General features: G+C 34.6%; 1 pseudogene; it reads right to left on the bottom strand.

The window, feature by feature from the left end:
* Positions 1 to 5210: 5210 nt before the first annotated feature.
* The window catches only part of LOC149139438 (ABC transporter I family member 17-like), a 58880-nt pseudogene continuing 44516 nt past the window's right edge, over positions 5211 to 19574 (bottom strand).

The raw sequence follows: 19574 nt of genomic DNA, 5'->3' as shown, positions 1-19574 counted from the left end.
AGAAATATCCAATGGCACCACATCTAATTCGACTTCATCAATGAAATTTCCAGTAATTGCAAACCGTAAAACACATTTCCGTGTTACCTGCAAATTGACATCCTTGGTTATCCATCCCAACAGATATGGTTTATGATGAGGCATAGTTTCTAGATTTAATTTCTTGACCAAGTCTATAGAAATTAAATTTTTCTGGGATCCATTGTCAAACAACGTATCAATATTGGTGTGTTTGGAAATAACTCTAATATGGAACAACTCAATTCTGTTTTCTTCATTTGAAGCGTTGTTGGATTTTTTTGCTATGCTGGTGCTTGCCACGACTTCCTCTTTGCTTGTTTTTGCCACGACTTTTCCCTTAGTGACTGTGGCTTCAATTTTTTGATTCATCACCTAAGTTGGAACCCAAGTCTTATTGTACAACAACGTTTGTCCTCTCTTTCCCTTTATTGTTGGATTTATTTGGTCTTAATTTAGGATGAAGCTGCCAGCAATGCGCTTCATCATGACCCTCTTTGGAACAATTCCTGCACACAGGTTTCTCCCCTTCTTTCTTAGTAGAAGCATTTTTCTTCTGCTTTCCTTTAAATTTCTTCCCTTTTTCATGACTCTGGAATGGATTATTCTACCTTCTTCTTGTACTTTTTTCCCTCTTTCTTTGAGGGGTGTAGCTTGAACATAGACTTCATCAAGATTCGTGGGACTAAACATAAGAATGGTGTGTCAAAGATAGCTATGCAACCCTCCTATGTATTTCAACAAGGTATCTTGTGACTGTAAGTCTACTCTTAGCATACAAGCTCTTCTCCTAAACTCTTGAGTATACTCTTGCACATTTTGACCTTTTAACTATTTGAAATTTTGCCAATTCATGATATCTTTTTGCATATGAGCCAAAGGGTAGATTGTCTTTTTATAGCAGCAATGAAATCAAACCAAGTAATAGAGATCTTACCATGTCTTTTGATCTCGTCTTGAGTCCTTGATTCCCACCAAATGAGTGTTGCACCCTCCATTATCAATAAAGCCAACTGAATTTTGATATCATCCTCTTGAAGGTTCTGAATTCTACAATACACCTCCTAATGACGAATCGAGTCATCGAGCTTCTATGCATTCTCTTAACCATTGTATATAGGTAACTTGAATTTAACGTCAAGCTTTAGAAAAGGTGATTTACCAGTTCCTTTTGAAGAATGATGGTGAGTATAAGTATGGGTTGTATTAGTGGTAGAGTGTGAAGATGCTTGTGAAGAAGACGAAGAAGAAGATGGTGGAGAGGGTGGATGCTTATCTCCATTCTCATTACCTCCTTTTCCATTACCTCCTACCGAAGAGCCTTCTCCTTTAGGAGGTTTGGAACTTTCTCCTTGAAATCTCATTTTCCTCTCTTCATAGAGGACCTTCACCATCTCTGTCATATCAAAGAAATCCTTTCTGAAGGTCTTCTGATCTTCTGTCATGATCGACTCCCCTTCATGAGACATGGTCTCTAAAGAATCAACTACAACTTCTGCAACTTGAGGATGTACTGGTGTAGAAGACTTTGGCAACTTTGCTCTTCTTTCCCTTGACCCAACTTCAGGGCTTTCAACCAGCTTCACTTCTCCTCTTTTGAGTTTTAACCTTGTTAGCATGACACAAACTTGCAAACCATTAAATCCTTTTTTCACAAAGAAAATCTAGTAAGTGGAAACTTTGCTTTGATACCAAATTGATCTTATATGGAGCATATTAGTAACGTTTTTCTAATTCCCCATTCAGAATAAAACCCAAGATGGTTATCATTTTCTTATCAAGTGTTTAAGGATTCAATACTTTTTCTTAATTAATTGATTCCCATGAGAGTTTCTTATGAAATGTTATAAACAGTTTAACATAAAAGAATATGCTGAACAAAAAAAATGACATCAAAGAACATTTAAATACAACACACAACATAGAGATTTGATGAGGAGTTCACCCCTCCTGGGCTACGTCTTCTTGGTCCAGCTTTCAATGCTTGGGCCTCTCTATTATGCTCAAAATTACAACAAAAGTGTGTTTACAATGCTCAGGTGCCTTTGAAACCTATTTCAATGAGTTCATCATTGCCATAACTACTAGAATTCACTCTGTTTGCAACCATATTGGATAAGAACTGAAGAAGTTATGACTTCTCCTAGTTCTCCCACTATTTGTTCCACAAATTACTCCAAAATCGACGGAAAACCACATTTTCACTCCAAAATTCGCTAACCAAGCGAGATTTTTTCCACGTCACAGGCCATAACCTGTCAGCCGGCTCGCGAATCGCAATCAACGATGTTTGGTGGTAATGAAATGCAGGCTTTTTCTCTATTCGATTACGATATGTGATTGTGGTTTCTTGCATCGCAATCCGGGCCGATATCGCATGGAAACCTGGGCCGATATCGCATCACAACATCTAGGGGCAATTCTTATTTCCATTGTGATTGCGATATGCGATCGCATCGCATCGCTACTCCCAACCTTGCCGGGGCTGATTAACTTAACTCCTCCGTACCTGCGATTGTGATATGTGATATCACAAATCACAATCGACACTACCTGGGGGCCGATTCTTAACCCGATCTGCCTGTTTCCTAATATATGTGATATGCAAGGGCTAATGGAGGCCTGCCACTTGGCATCTCTTCATTCGCTGAAGGGTTTTGCCACATCATCCAATCCTGCCATATAGACAAGTCAAACTTAAACTTTGACTTGCTCTAACTTTGGCATACGAACTCGGATTTGATTTTGGTTTGCACCGTTGGATTCAAAATGATGAGATCTTTGATTTGAAGCTAAAATTATCAAGATTTTGACACTTTATTTTTGAGCACTTGATTAAGGGAGATCAAAGAAATGCAAGGTGTCTAGAGTGGTGATTTTATGAGAAGAGAGCTATCATTTTCGAGTGGAAGGCCAATTTATTTATTATGAGTAGTTATACAAAATTTTGGGTGCCCAAATACACCCAAAAAAGTACTAGTCATAGCTTAAATTTATGGTGTCTTTCAGGATCTCTAAATTTTTTTTTTACATGTCCGTTACTCACCAGAGATATTTGGACCTTAGTTGAGAAATGAGGGTTGTGTATTTATGCATGTTGGGCCTATATAATAAGCAACGGACAAGGAAATCATTGATGAGGTATAGAGTAATGGAGGGATTTCTATCTTTGCATGTTGGCTAGTTGAGAGGAATGTAAGACTTTGTGGATACCCTGTAAGTAGAGGAGCTCTTTGATACTTTTCTTCTTTTGAAGAAGTGTTACCCTCACCCATCCTAATTCTAAATGTGTTGATTCCCCTTGTGGTATCATAGCATTGTTATGAGGGGGCGATTTGTAGAAAGTATTGGTTTAACTAAGCCTACAATTGGGTGAAAAAGGCTCCTTTCCAAGTCAATGTTTTTATTCCTATTATTATTGTTCATTTTCTATATGGAATTTGTTGGAAAAATTAGAGATCGAAAAAGTGTGTATTCTCTTGTTTGGAATTTAGAATGTGGTACGTGTTAAATTATCCTACAAAAAGTTTACAAGTCTATCACTAGATGTCTCCCTTGTTTTCCACAGTTATATAGGGATAAGATTTTTGTTTAGTATAATATAAACCATCATGCATGCATGACAAGTAAACCTCACTTGCGATGAATCTTAATAAAATCCATAGAAGTGTGAGTAGTCATATATTAATCCATGACTCAAATATCCACTATATACCAAGGATAGTATAATTAATGGTGGTCTGATAAATTTGTTAGAAAACTTGGTTATTATGGGAGGAGATTAAAAGTTGAAATTTCTAATTTCTAATAATGAAATTAATATATATATATATATATATATATATATATATATATATATATATATATATATATATATATATATATATACTTGTTGAGAGTAATTACATAATCCTCTTACTTTCATAATTTTTAGGGTTAAAATTTGGTGAGAAATGTGGGTTACTTAAGTGAATGTGATAAATTATGGTGATAGTATGTTTTATGAAAAAGAATTCCTTTAATGTATTTCGTATATAAAAATATTTACATAGATATAATCACTTATATTCATGAATTTTAGATATATGAAAGGGAAAGAATTTTTACCCAATCTACAACTATATGAGTTCAATGCTAATAATAAAAGCTTGCATAATTTACTCCATTACTGATTGAGAGAATAAGTAGAGGTGTGACTCCTTAAAAATGTTAATTAATAACCCAAAGATTATAATGAATGTTAATTAATAATCCAAACATTATAATGAATTTTTCCACATTATTTTTTTCCAAAAGCCAACAATACTATTACGAGTAAATTTATCTTCTCCCAAAAGTATATCCATTTTTATTTTTTGAGATTTAACAAGGTTGCTTACTAGTTGACACATTAAATTCAATCAATGACCAAGAATCCATAGGAGTTCATCATAATTGTTATTGAAGGTTGATGAGTTAGGAGTTTGATTCCATAACGTCCAAATGTTTTGGATTAGTGAATTTTGGATTTCGCTCATAGTCGATGAAGCCTTTAACACTTTTGAATGGTGTATATAGCTAATTTATTAACTTAATGATTGAGTTAATTAAATGCGTCATATTTATTATTTTTATTTATTAACTTAATGATTGAGTTAATTAAATGTGTCATATTTATTAATTTTATTAAGATCAATAGTATTATAGGAACACATATTAAATTGTTAATTAAAGTTTAACTCAATCAAATATAATGTGATTAACTCTTGGGATAGTAGATGACATGGTAAGGTAAAGTGGCCATGTTGTGACATGGCATAACCGCTGACATAAAGCATGGACTAAGGGTACCATGTTATCTACCACATGACAAGATGAAAAATGATAGGTATAACTTATAGATAAAGAACCATAGGTTTTGCAGGAAATGTATACAATAGGATCAAGAGATAAACAGGTTTAAAATGCTTAATTTGGTAATATTTTTCAAAAAATCAACCATTTCTTTTGTAAATCTAGTTATAAAATTTTAAAACTTTAGGTTTCTCAGGATTTTTATTTTTATTGTCAAAAATAAGAATCTTATTGCCAGATTTTTTTAAGAAAAAATTATCGCTTCCAATAACTTTTGGTTTACTAGACTCCAAATCAATAGAAATCGAACTACACATTGTTGATATTATTTCAAAAATTCATAATCGCTAATATTGAATTCAGGAACTCAATTCCAGGAACATGCGAGCCATTGGATGGTTGGCATTGGAGAGCTGATCCGGTTTCAGAGTCTCCACAATCTGTCCCTCCACCAACATAAACACGACATCGGCTATTCTCTGAATTTGTTTGACGCTATGCGACACAATGATAATGGTCATCCCGTTGCTCCTCCTCAGCTTCCCGATCGACTCCTCGATGTGCTCAGTCGAGATTGGATCCAGGGCGCTCGTCGGTTCGTCCAACAGCAGCACCTAATTCGCCCACAAACACAACCAAATTTAGAGAAAATAAGGAAGTGACAAAATTCTTCTCCTCCCACACAAATAATTAGTCCCGATTCCCATCAGCATAACTAAATTTAGAGAAAGCAAGACTGAGCTCAGGCTCGTTGGCGAGAGTCCTGGCCAAGGCCACCCGCTGGGCCTGCCCCACAGAAAGACCGCTCACGGAAGCCAGCGACGAGTCTAAGTCCGCCAAGCCCAGATACTTACCCACCTCCTCGTCCGACAATTTCTCCCCGCGGAGTGTTATCTGCAACGCTTCCTGTGTATAAACAAAATTATGCCCACACAAGTCATGACATCTACAGATGCAAGTGTTAGTTTGATTGATAGATGCTGCATTTGTGTGAAAATTTATGTATAAATTTGACCACCGACCTTGGAAGAGCGCCAGCGTCTGGAAGAGCATCCCGACCCCGCCGTCGCAGGGCCAGCACGTCAAGCTGGGTGATGCCATTGTAGTTTAGCAACACAGAGTCGGCAGGCGGTTCCCAGAGCCTGTTCAACGCTCTCAAGAATGTCGATTTTCCGCTGCCGCTCGGTCCTATCACACCCACCACCGTTCCCTTCCATATGTCCACTGACACTCCCGACAGAAGGTCCGCCCCTTCCGTCTTCCTCCTCAGATCTCGCACTCGTATTTTTGGATGCAGATCGCCATTGCCAACAACTTCCGCGTCACCCGCCTTGTCGTCATCGATGTGCAGAAGCAATTCCTCTCGCAAGCCCTCATGTTCTGAAAAAGCCCGTGATTCATGTCACAACAATAATAATTCCGGAAAGAAATATATGATGCCAAAAACATAGAAACGTTAAATGCATTCCTTTGAATTCCATTGTTCAACAAACTCAAGCATTCAAAGTCCGATAAAGTAGAAGAAATAATTAATTCGGCCGTTTGTGAGCCCAGACCCTAACTTCTGAGCGTGCTCTGAGATGGATTTATGTTTGGGAATCCACATAGCTTTACCCAGCTGTGCGGTATACTTAATTGTACCTGCACTGCACAATTACCAGTTGTGTCTGATCCCTGGTTTGGCTTATCCCCGCTACCAATAGTGTGTGACTCCAGCTCTACCTGCACAGCAAAGGCACCTTCCAGCGCTACCTGCACAGCAAAGGTGCCATCTCCTCCGCGATGGCCGAGTTTAGTTTAACTCAACGCATCAAAATGGAATACTTGAACATTCTTATGCCGGGCTGTTCAAATCGATAAATTCAATCCAAATGGGTTGTTATTTTATTTTTATTAATAAAAATATAAACTATTTTTTAATAAAAAAACCATCTTATATATATATCACATTAAAATAAATTTAAATAATAATAATCTATACATTAAAATAAATTTAAATAATAATAATCTATACATTAAAATAAATTTAAATAATAATAATCTATATGTATAAAGATAATATATTAAAATATTTAAAATAAATTTAAATAATAATGATTTTTTTTCACAGGTAGGAAAATCTATTATAACTCAGTTGGACAATCATTTCTGGTTGTTAATCACGAATGCACGCTGACTCATCACCCTTAATCAAAGAAAACTACACCACCTGAAATAACCAGCTAGTGGCCCATAAGTGATCATATAAATAATAATAATTTATATGAATAACCATAATATATTAAGACATATAATTAATACCAATATAAAAATTTAATAAATTTTATTAATAAACATATTATTATTATTGAGTATGTATGTAAATTTTATTAATGAACATATTATTAAAATTATTATTATTATTATTATTGAGTTTGGTCAGGCTGCCACTTCCCATACACCAATTTGGTCAATTTGGTGTCTCGCTTGGCCATGACCTTAAAATCGGATAATAATAATAATTACTATTATTATTTTACGATATAAATTAAAATAATAATTCATATTTATAATTATTATATTTCATATTTTCTTATTTAAATTTAAAAACTTAATAATTACAACATGCCTATTCTAACTAAGAGGAAAAAAAAAAAAGCATTTTCAAATTAAAATTATTCCATGAATATTCCATAACATTAAATCAAGGTTTTAATCCTCTCTCTCTCTCTCTCTCTCTCTCTCTCTCTCTCTCTCTCTATATATATATATATATATAGATATATATATAGGTATATTATGTATTTGCCAATTAAAGAATTATATTACCTTGTGATTAATCCTTTACATGGTCATAGAGAATTTGGCTTGGTCAATTCTACGACAATAAAAACCTAAGACAATATCAAGAGACAAGCTAACATGAATTTACATGAAAACTGATTAAGCTATGATTGATAATGTCAATACCTTTACTACTTTCTTCGTAAAAGAACCCCAGTATGATTGTGGATTTTATGGAGGGTCCTTTTATCTTTGGTACATCAATCCATTTTAAGGAATTACTAGGGATAGGTGTAGAGGAGACAATAATTGCATTTCCTTGGTCTAACTCGAAATGCGGTCTTGGTCTAATTCCAAATGAGGTTCTACTACTTTAACTGCTTTTTTATCACTATTTGATTAATTTGATTTACAAAAGTGTTTATGGCCACTCATTGACAAATCCAAAACCATAGTTGTATCTTATGTGTCTCCATTTGATGGATGTATCTCGACTTTTGCATGATGAGGTGTCATTGCATGTGGCCTAGGGAAGGTTAGAGAACTCATTCTAACTATAGAAGGTTTTCGTTGTTGCATATTTTCTAGCTTATGAGCTAAAGAAGTCTTAGCTCCTTTTGGAGATTTTGGATCTTGCCATCCACATGACTTATTCCATCTAAAGGAGTAGAGATTCGTTGGGTAAAGGAACATATATTCTAGATATGATTGGGTTGTTGACAGATCCTATAGCAAAATGTTTTATTTTTGTAGTCTAGTGGTTGCGAATAGATAATGTCATTCCACTCAAGGATAATTTTGTGTGGCAACCCTTTGTTGAGATCAATTTCATCACAAACTTGACCAAAGGTCACAATACCCTTTTCAATCCTTTCTATGTCTAATTTAATGAAATGATTGAGTGATTTTTCCATATTAGCTAAGATCTCCAGATGGAGTAGATGAAGGGGAAAATTTGGGAATCTTACCCAAACTGGATATATTGTAGTTGGCATACAAAGAGGGTTACAACTAGTAAACCAAGCTGTGAAAACGAAACCCAGAACGACCCTAAAACCAAGGTCCTTCATCAAAAGCGTTTCAATAATCCTTCAGATCTTTAAAATACACCACAAAAGAACTTCCTTCATATCTTTAAAATACACCACACAAAAAAACTTCCTTCAGATCTTTAAAATACACCACAAAAAAACTCCCTTTAGATCTTTAAAATACACCACTATTTTTTTTTTGAGAAGGAAAACAAAATTGTATTTGGTATCTGGGGACCCAATCTGATGCACCCATTCTTGGAGTGCAAATGTTGTAGGCCATAACCCATTAAGTCAGAAGATAATGACATGCGTCGAATAATCTATGTAAGCACCTTCAGTTTGAAGATGATACACTTTAATAGTGGGGATATTTTCTACATGATCCATAATGAAGGTTGTCCATGAGATCTCATTGGGAATCATCTGTGTGAGCCTTGACTTGAGGGTATATTTGATAGATTTGGGTTGGGAGGAATAGGATGCACCTAAGCCTTTGGCTCAACATCTTAGTCTTGACATAAATGAATAGAGGCATCATTGGTTAAGCCATACTTGTTGAGCGATTTTAGATTTTGAAGTTTCCTACCTCCATGTAGGAGTTGAATGATGCCATATGAGTTTCCCATCCAATCTTGTATCTTGGCTATGAGTGAGGCAACAATATCTGTGGCTTTGAATTGCATGCAGAAAGATCCCCCTGAGAGTGGTCCCACAAAGACAATGAAAATATTCAAATATGGGGTAATGACCTCCTCATGGTTGAAATAGGAACCCTTCACTAAAAAAGATTTCCTTTGTTTTATCGGACTCTATTTTACCAGATCTTAAGGCAAATCTGATTTTCGGTCAATTATTTCCACAAAACCAATGCCATTATCCCGTTACAACTTCCTTCTCAAGATTCCTTGGGAGGAATAAGTTCCACCCAATGTTTGGATCCACATCTTAGTCTTGACATTAAATGAATAGAGGCATCCTTGTTTATGCCACTCTTTGAGTGATTTTAGATCTTGAAGATGCCTACCTTCATGTAGGAGTTGAATGATACCATATGAGCTTCCCATCGAATCTTGCATTCTCGTTATGAGTGAGACAACGCTATTTGTGGCTTTACTTGCATGTAAAAATATCCCCCTGAGAATGGTCTCAAAAAGGCAGTGAAAATCTTCAAATTTGGGGTAATAACCTCATCATGGTTGAAGGAGGAACCAATATTTCCTTTGTTTTATTAGATTTTGTTTTACTCGATCTTGAGGCAAATATGATTTCTAGTCAACTATTGCCATAGAGCCATTGCCATTATCCTAGTATAACTCCCTTCTCAAGATTCCTACCTTTCTGCTTAAGAAAAAGCTTTCTTGAGTGATGACCTCCCTCCTAGTTGCATATATATTTTTTCCAGTTGTGAGACAATTTGAAACCCCAATGACCACTATAATCTCACCCTTGACATGAGATGACCAAACTTATGAAAGGCATTTTTTGAGCTCCTGTAGGAGGTGCTCCATGGAAGGCCTCTAATAAAACAACGATAATCTAGAGTGTCTGACATAGCCTAATATTATTGAGAAACAGTAATCGCATATGCACAAAGCTCTAAATTCCAACTAATTTTGATAGACTAAACTATGTATTTTAACTATTTAGATATTTATTTTTTAATTTAAAATATTGTTTTGATAAATTTAGCATCCTAAAACTTTTGGGCATGAGAATGATCCATATTATATAGTTCAAATTTATAATTTTAACAATTTCATGTTAAATTTAAATGAAAAAAAGGTTAAAATTTAAAATAATTAATTTACATAATTTAAATTTATAATTCCAACCATTCTTTAATAAATTAAATTTGAAATATATACATTGTACATTAAATTTGAATTATATACATTATACACTCTAAGTGTTGTAAGATTTGTTTAAAGCTGTAAATTTATTTATATATTTGCATTTTATATAATAGAATATCATAATCACATCCAAAATTAAATTATATTACTAGATTCCTCAAAAATAACAAACACTTTGAATGTAATACAAATATTGAAACAATGATATATTTACTTTGAAGGGTTCTCTATAAGAGGTTAGGATAGACACACTATTTATATAACATCATTTTTACTCTATCTCCCTAAGATTAACAAACATTTTGAATGTAATATAAATATTAAAACAATACTCTGATGTGTGTTGAGATAGTTGGGTTTGTTGGGTGAAACCTATGAGGTTAGGGTTCAAATCACATTGAGTATATTGCATTGCTATGGTGTGTCACTCAAGGATTAGGCCCTCCAACGTGAGTCTCGGCTCTTGCCAAAATCATAAGAAGGCTCTCGTGGGTCTTGGATGTGCTCTTGGTGTTCGTGATTAGCCCCTAGCGTGAGTCTCGACTCTTGCAAAAATCATAAGAAGGCTCTTGTGGGTCTTGGATGTACTCTTGGTGTCCCTGGTTAGGCCTCGGCTCTTGCCAAAATCATAAGAAGGTTCTCGTGGGTGTTGGATGTACTCTTGGTGTTCCTAGTTAGACCCCTAGCGTGAGTCTCGGCTCTTGCCAAAATCATAAGAAGGCTCTCGTGGGTCTTGGATGTACTCTTGGCGTCCCTGGTTAGGCCTTGACTCTTACCAAAATCATAAGAAGGTTCTTGTGGGTCTTGGATATATGCCAAAATCATAAGAAGGTTCTCGTGGGTCTTCGATGTACTCTTGGTATTCGTAGTTAGGCGCCAAAATTATAAGAAGGCTCTCGTGGGTCTTGGATGTACTCTTGGTGTCCCTGATTGTTGGATATATTTTTGGTGGATGTACTCGATCTTCCTTAGATTAGATCTCGCAGTTACCAATTCACCATATTGTTAAATATATATATATATAAATATTGAATGAGTGATATATTTAGAAACACTATTCATACCAACTAATTGTAGAGCAACCATTTTAGTCTACCTCCCTCCAATTAAAAATTCACACGTCAAGGAACTGCAAAGAAGTGCACTCTGTGAAAATAGCATTGGAAAGATCCGGCGTGAGTCGTTGGTGCACAAAGGCATTTGTACTCGCATGGCGCAGAACTACTACTCTTTGGAAGGGCCAACAGAGGAATGTACAGATTCTCGCTATTTAATTGCGTCAGCACTTCGTCAGCTCTTACGACGTTTTTGGCACGATCTGTTAATTTTGAGAATAGATCAATTCAACCAATTGGAATTATGAGGCCAAAGGATGACATCACTATCATTGTCGCAATCTGCTCATGCCGAAAGTTTAAAGAAACAAGACAACACAATGGTATTAAAAAATTGGTGACTTGCAAGAAACTAATGCTACATGAAAAATGATAGGTATAACTTACAGATAAAGATTCATTGGGTTAGTCCACGTTATCGATTCACTAAGGGGAATGTAAAAGTACAATATATTTAATGTCATTTTCTTTTCCCTTTAATTGAAACACGTCTCTGGATTCAAGTGGCAGTCAGTATTATTTTTAGGAAACAAGCCCTCCATGGAACAACAGCCTAAGCTAATTATCATTTTGGCAATGTGTGAACCCAGACCCTAACTTATCGGCGCGCTCTGATACATTGATATCGTTTTATGTTTGGAAAGCCACATGGCTTGGAAAGAGCTAACCAGCCATATATTACGTATTTAATGTCGAAATATATGCGCACAAGTTAGCCCGATAACACGGGAGCGGACAAATATTATTTAATGCCGAAATTGCCCGCTCCCATATTATTGCGTTAACTTGTGTGTATATATTTCGGCATTAAATACCCAATATATGGCTAGTTAACTCTTTCGGCTTTACCCAGCTGTGCCATATCCCTAGTTGTACCTGAACTGCGCAATGACCAGTTGTATCTGATCCCTAGTTCGACCTACGCCGCTACCAGTCGTGTGTGACTCCAGCTCTACCTGCACAGAAAAGACACCTTCCAGCTGTACCTGCACAGAAAAAGTGCCGTCTCCTTCTAGTCTAACTGAACGCATCAAATTGGAGCAGTTAATACTCTTATGGTGGGAGGTTAGTTTTCGTAAATAGATCGGTAAATTCCATCCTAATTTCAACAATAATCAAAATTGAAATTGTGATATTCAGGAACTACTTTTACATACCCATAAATTACAGAGTTTAATTACTAAATCAAGTATTTTAACTATTTAGATATTTATTATTTTTATTTAAAATATGTTTTTAATAAATAAATAAATTTAGTTTTTTAAGGATCCGCGTAATAGTTAAGAATATGTGTTTCCTCCTAAAAATATTTATGTTTTAGTAGACTTAACAATTAAACGAAAAGATCTCTTACACCAATTTGATTTTTGTAGTCACCTTAAAATTAAATAACAATAATAATATTAATATAACTTTGAATATGAATTTATAATTTTAACAATTTTTATAATCTTATTAAAAAAAAAACACAGTCCACAAAAAAAAATTAAATACTTAAATACACAACATAAATTTACAATTCCAACCATTCTTTCTTAAATAAATTAATTTTATATTATGCACTCTAAATCTTACCAAAATTATTTAAAAAATTAAATTTATTTATATATTAAGGAAATCAAATTAAATAATAAAAATTTACAACGAAAATCAAAATTATATAACCGTCTCCCTAAAAAGAAATATCAAACACTTTAAATATAATATAAACATTCAAACTATGATATATTAATATAAACATTTAAATAATGTTATATTAAAAAACATTCAAACAGTGATTTATTAATATAAACGTTTAAACAATGATATATTAAAAATCAGTGATAGAGCTTTTCATGATACTACTATATATCAGCGTATCAATGACGGTTTGGCACTTATACTAGCAATTGTCCCAAAAGGTACAAAGAGAGGTCGATAGGAATATTAAATTGGAATTGTTGAATTTTTATAGAAGAGTTAATTGGTTTGTCGAAAACCTTGTTTTCTTGGACTGGATCATTGTGCAATAACTTTTCTTTAGATGTTTTGTTTATATCTATATTACAAAGAACACATTGAATGTCTTTTTTCATTTTAGAGTAAGTTAATTACCCAAAATCAAGAGGTTAAATTAATTACCCAAAATCAAGAAACCTTTATAGATGGCCAAGCATATACAAAGCTTGCTAGTGACGAAGGCAATAACCACCATGACTATCCCGTAGAAAGTCAAAACATAATATTAGAAAACATGTTGATATGTTGTTATTAAAAAGTTAATTCCATTAGAAACCATGATATTATTATTATATTTTGTAAAGAATAATATACATATATAGAATGATACTACATTGAAAGCCATAATTGTATAGTGCGATTAGAAAGTCAAAATATAATATTCTTAAACCAATACTTATTGTATTCATATGTGATTTTTAATAAAATACAATTAAATTTGTGATGTATAATTAATTTTATTTAATAATAATAATAATAATAATATAACTAAAATAATAATTAATAATAATATAATTGAAATGATAAAATATAAAGATTCATAGGAATGACCAAAACAACCCAATTTGCAAATTGACAATTGGACATCTTAATAGTAAAGGCATTTTAAGAATAAGCATAACTTTGAAAGAAAGTTGTAGTTGATTTGATCATGTCAAACCTTGTTTTTACCTATGCAAAAAGTTAACGAACAGTCTTGGACATATGTAAAAAGTTGTTGAGGAGAGGATGAGATTGAAAATATATAATCATTATGGGGCGTATGTGGTGGGTGAGAAAGTAAAGGTTGAAGTTGAATTAATTTTTCATGATTATAATTATGATATTATGGGATAAAAGATTAAGAAATATAAAATGCCAAAGTTAAAGTTGTTCCAATTAAATTTACTTTATTATAAAAGAACGTTGTATCTCTGTGCATATTGTTCTGTATCTACATACCTATTTGAAAATGGAAAAACACCCAGTTTAAATTCAAATTATACTCCTCTATTAACTAGAAATACTTTATGAATATGAAATCATATACCATATACCTGTCATAACTATATCCACTTTATTAATGTGGATCCATGCGCTGGATGACACTTGTGGATCGAGCATTTAAATAATATTTTTGAATTTTTAATATTTAAAAATGGTATATTTACTCTGCATCAAAAGATACCTTTAATGGCAGAGAAGGGAAGTTGCCTTGCTTTTATAATTTCTAACTTCAAAAAGCAGGAAGCTGCCTTTACTTTTATAATTTCGAAAAACAATGTGATAGAATTGAGTAAAATATCATAGACTGAAATGAACAAAAATGTAATAAAATATAATATAATAGACTGGAATGAATAAAATTAAAATAAAATATTGAACAAAGAAAGTAGTAATCTTTCCATACAAGTAAAATTTAGTAGCTAATATTGCAGAGGGAAATCCCATCATATTACAGAATGAAAACCCATTTCCAGCCGAAGATCTCTCATTTTCTCATGTCTCTACCAGCATGCTTACTACCACAAACAATATTTCGAACATTAACTGATTCCAGACTAAGCAAGGGAAAAATGGTCATCTGGATCCTCCAAGGCACTATTTCTGACTTCAAATTAAATGTATAGTCATGGTTCACTCCCTCAACATAGAACTTCTATGTAATACCATTGTATATGATGTTGGCAGTTGTTGTTCACACTGATGCTGCATTTTTGTGATAATCTGGACGGGAAAAAATAGTATTGTTGCATGATATTTTCCATTAGGAAAAGCAAATTGTAAATGATCTACATTCATACCTCCTACCTCCTGGGTTCTCTTATATTTCTGAATCATATGATAAGGCAATGTTTGGGGGCTTAATGCTTTCCACTGTACAGTCTGGCACAAGAAAGAGAAATAGGAAAGGTGACAATCTCATCAAGCTGCATATAAGAACTATTATCCAAAGTCTACTGTAGTCATCTTTTTGGACATGAAGCCACTAGAGTAGAAGTGCGCTAAACCAAGAACCAGATGTATTCCCAAAGTTAGACACTGACATCAGGAAAGGAAAGACAGTGTCTTCGATGCCATTGGGACAAAGTCGGGCAGATAACACAAGCATGGACATTAACTTAAGCTGTGTCTCTTAAAACAAAAAATCGATCTGGAATATGCATCCAAAAATTCACCCTTGAAACAGGTATAATGTCAAGGAGCCCAATAAATGAAGATGCGACTTTTGTATGGATTTCTTGGGCTAGATTTCCATTTATGATGTCGATGCAGGAGCTGGAGGATTGCAATGATTTTGCATGGCATCACTCACACAAATTCAGTATCGTAAAACCCCAAAAAAGACTAAAATCTCGTATTCCCAATTGAATTATGATGCAACCAGACGTGTTTGTATCCATGGAATTCATTTCTTTGGTATTGTGGTTGTAGGGATCTCCATGCCTAAACTTCACTGGGGCTGCATCCAAAGTAACAGCCTGAAGAATAGCTGGCCCGTCTTCACATAGATATGGTTGCACAACTAATCCAATGGTTGTTAATTGAGTGCCATCCAGAAATGGCTTGTACTCCTCCCTTGATAGCACACATATATGTAGAAACATATTATTTTGGAGAACCCCAATCTATCATTGTCCAAGGAAGGTTGGGTCATTTGACAAAAATGGTACTAAGTCCTGATACTCTGTAATGTTGGGCCTATTCTTTATGCAACAATATGCATATGTCTTGGAAATCGCATGAGTTGCAAGAAGTCTTCCTTTCACCTTACATCCAATCCATTGTGCACATCAAGGGTAATAGAGGCCTCCAAATGTTAACATTGATGATGCAACCCAGGTTTGGATCTGCCCTTTCCAGCATACAGAGGAAGCCAACTATCCATCGACAACATATACCTCTTTACCATTAACTGGGTCTACATGGTTAAACTTGTACGATGCCACTGGTATTGGAATAGATTTATGATAGACAAATACCTCATTTGACTCTGAACCAATAGCAACAGAAAGCCCCACAAGGCTCCTTTCATATCTATGCCCAGAATATGTCAGAACAGGGTTGCAAAGTACACTTCTTGTGCTTGTTGTCGGGTTCCAAGGCTTGATTATGCCATCAATTGAAACTGAGGTAGTTTTCCTATGATGTGCAAGCAATATATTTACAGGATCTTGCCATTGAAGAGACACAACAATAGTCAAAAGTTGAGGACTACAAGTAACTAAGGTTTCATGTTGAAGTGTTTGGAAGCTCCCTATATGGCCTTTCTGCTCAAAGCATGCAAGAAACATGTAGAAAGCAAAATTCAAAGTCTGACTCAGTTATCTCCACTTTCCCACGTAATACCATAGCCTCAAGATCACAATATTTTTCAATAACTGAATATGCTTGATAACTTCTTTTGGAAAATTGAAAATGCTTTCAATTTCCAAATAAATACCTCGAATTCAAGCCTTCAATTGATGTTGGTCAGAGTAAATGTGGCTATTTGAATTCAAGCCCTTTGATATGAAAGGTAATTATGTTGGCTTATTATTAGTCATCCACCCTGTTAGGACTTCCCTTCCAAGCATCTGCACTACGTCAAACGAGCCAGCCACAGGATCCCGAGTTCCATGAACTATAATTCCTTTGGTACGCGTATTGATAAAATGTGAATTTCCATTAATTCATGGAGACTGGGAGCATCACCATGCCAATCTTGTAACTGTTTTTGGTGAGCAACAAACCAGACATGGTAATCATGGTATTAGGCAAGGCACTTCACTTTTGTAAGCATCTCTCTGACATGCTTAATTTACATTTATTTAGAAGGATTTTGGTGATCTAACTCATTATATGGATCATTCACTAGGCCACATACTCCATGCCTAAAAATTTCTTCCTTTGCATGTTCCAGGTCCTATTTAATTGAAGGAATTTTTCATTTCAAACTTTATCAGATAAGGATTGTCATTTAACCATTGCTTCCCCTGCTCTGGTTCTTTGGCACTGATCCATTGTGTGGAGTAACATGGAAGGAAAGCTTCTTTTATATGATGTTCTAACAGTCCTCTCACATGCTCCTGAACCTTGTTTTCCATGGAACAAAGAGAAATTGGCTAGTCTCTAGCATGGTTCACGGGAGCATCAATCCACTCACTTTTCCTTCCTAACATCTTCCCCGAGATTCCTAAACTGAATCGAGAAATGTATATCTCATGTGCAACATAATACGATGCATTGGGGGACTAAATTCTAGCTGCAGATGATATTTGATAATATTCTTTATTACCTTTTTTCTGAAGGGAATTTTTTGTCTGCAATCCTTCTTGATGTGCTACTATTACATTTTTATTTAGTTGAATCTCCACATTACCACACATTGCAACAACCCTAGTAAATTCATTAAATGGTTGAGGCAAGATACAAATAACAGAATTACCTCTCCTTTTAGCAACAATCCCATGTGTAAGGATAGCAATGTCCTCAGCAAACATGGTATTGGGGTTTAGAGTGTGGAAGATTAGTTTCATTAGAGAATGTTCCTTGTTGTCTTCAGCTGTAGCATCCACTAGGAAGTCAATTTCTTCTTGGAGCATGTTCCTTGTAACATCATTGCAAATGTCTAGTGGCCTTACAAAGACTCCAGTAAACTGATCCATATTTTAATGTCGAAATTTACTTATATTGAATACATCTTGAGTGGGATCTTATCCCCTGCAAATGAGAATGATGCCATCAAGATGCTTCAGATTGTCTTCACAAGATTTGTGTCCATATTTTGCTGAGCCTTTGACATGAACAATACCTTCAATCATGACACTGCCAGACTTAGTGGGTAACTGAACCTTTTCATGGGACAAACTTTTCAGGGTCTTTCCAACTAAGAATTCAAATGAAAATGGTCCATATATTTCTTCTAAGCCTGGTTTGGAAACCTCTTTATTTGCAACATGAATTAATACCTTTTTCCTACCACCATTTGGATTAACACTTACCCTTTGGCTCGCTTCAGATGTATTTCACAAGGCTTCAACTGTATCTTCAACTAAATGTACTGAATCTTCATTTATGCTTATATCTTCGTCTTCAGATTTGTAATTGCTTTCCCCTTTCTTTGCCATCTTTAATGACAACCATGTTTCCAATTGTTCTAACATGTTTGTGAAATCTTGGTTGTAATCTTCAAATTTTTGACTTGGAAGCTTTTTATCTTTAAACTTCCATTCTGACCCTCAAATTCTTCTCCTTGATATCACCCACAGCTGGCCAGAGTTATGCTCTAATCACCATGCCATTTTTTGGGCAGGGCCGGACTAGAGATTTAATAAAATGCAAAATGCACTGGTTTTTTTTAACATTGTCTATGTGATTACCATGCGCGGAAGATTTTATTACGAATTATATACTCTTTTTGATTTGGGAATTTTAATAAATAATTATGTTAATAGATATATTTATTTTCGAATAAAGTTTTTAAAATCTTAATATGATTATTAATAATAATTAAATAGATGGTAAAATTTTCACTTTATAAAATATTTTTAATAGTATACAAAAAAAACTACGCTGATAGGTTTTTTGTGGTGAGGTTTCTCGTCACGATATTGTTAGCAGATTCGTTGGCTTTCAAAGAATATATTATTTCGATGGTGTGATTGACCGTGGGCTTCCGATCTCTGATTTGCTCCGCTTGAGGTTTTTTGACTCTTAATAACCACCCGTCAACAACATGGTGGTGTATGACATCATGACTGTGGAAAGGACGTTAAGCCATAAAGTCAGTGAGCGGTGCCTTCCGGGGCTAAGCTGGTTAGCTTGGAACAAGACATTGATTCTTTAGAAAAATGCGCTACAAATTGTTCCAATGTGTAATGCATGTGACCACATCACACGTGCCTAGGTCTTTATAATATCATAGAATCACAATCAACGATTTCACAATGTAGTGTTTGGTTGCAGTCCCAAAACTCACGATCTTTGATGAGTGACGT

Source organism: Pinus tabuliformis, chromosome X (assembly GCF_031772625.1).
Source record: "Pinus tabuliformis cultivar Carrire ecotype Pingquan chromosome X, CPIR1, whole genome shotgun sequence".
NCBI classification, from domain to species: domain Eukaryota; kingdom Viridiplantae; phylum Streptophyta; class Pinopsida; order Pinales; family Pinaceae; genus Pinus; species Pinus tabuliformis.
This window is presented reverse-complemented; position numbering and strand designations above follow the sequence as displayed.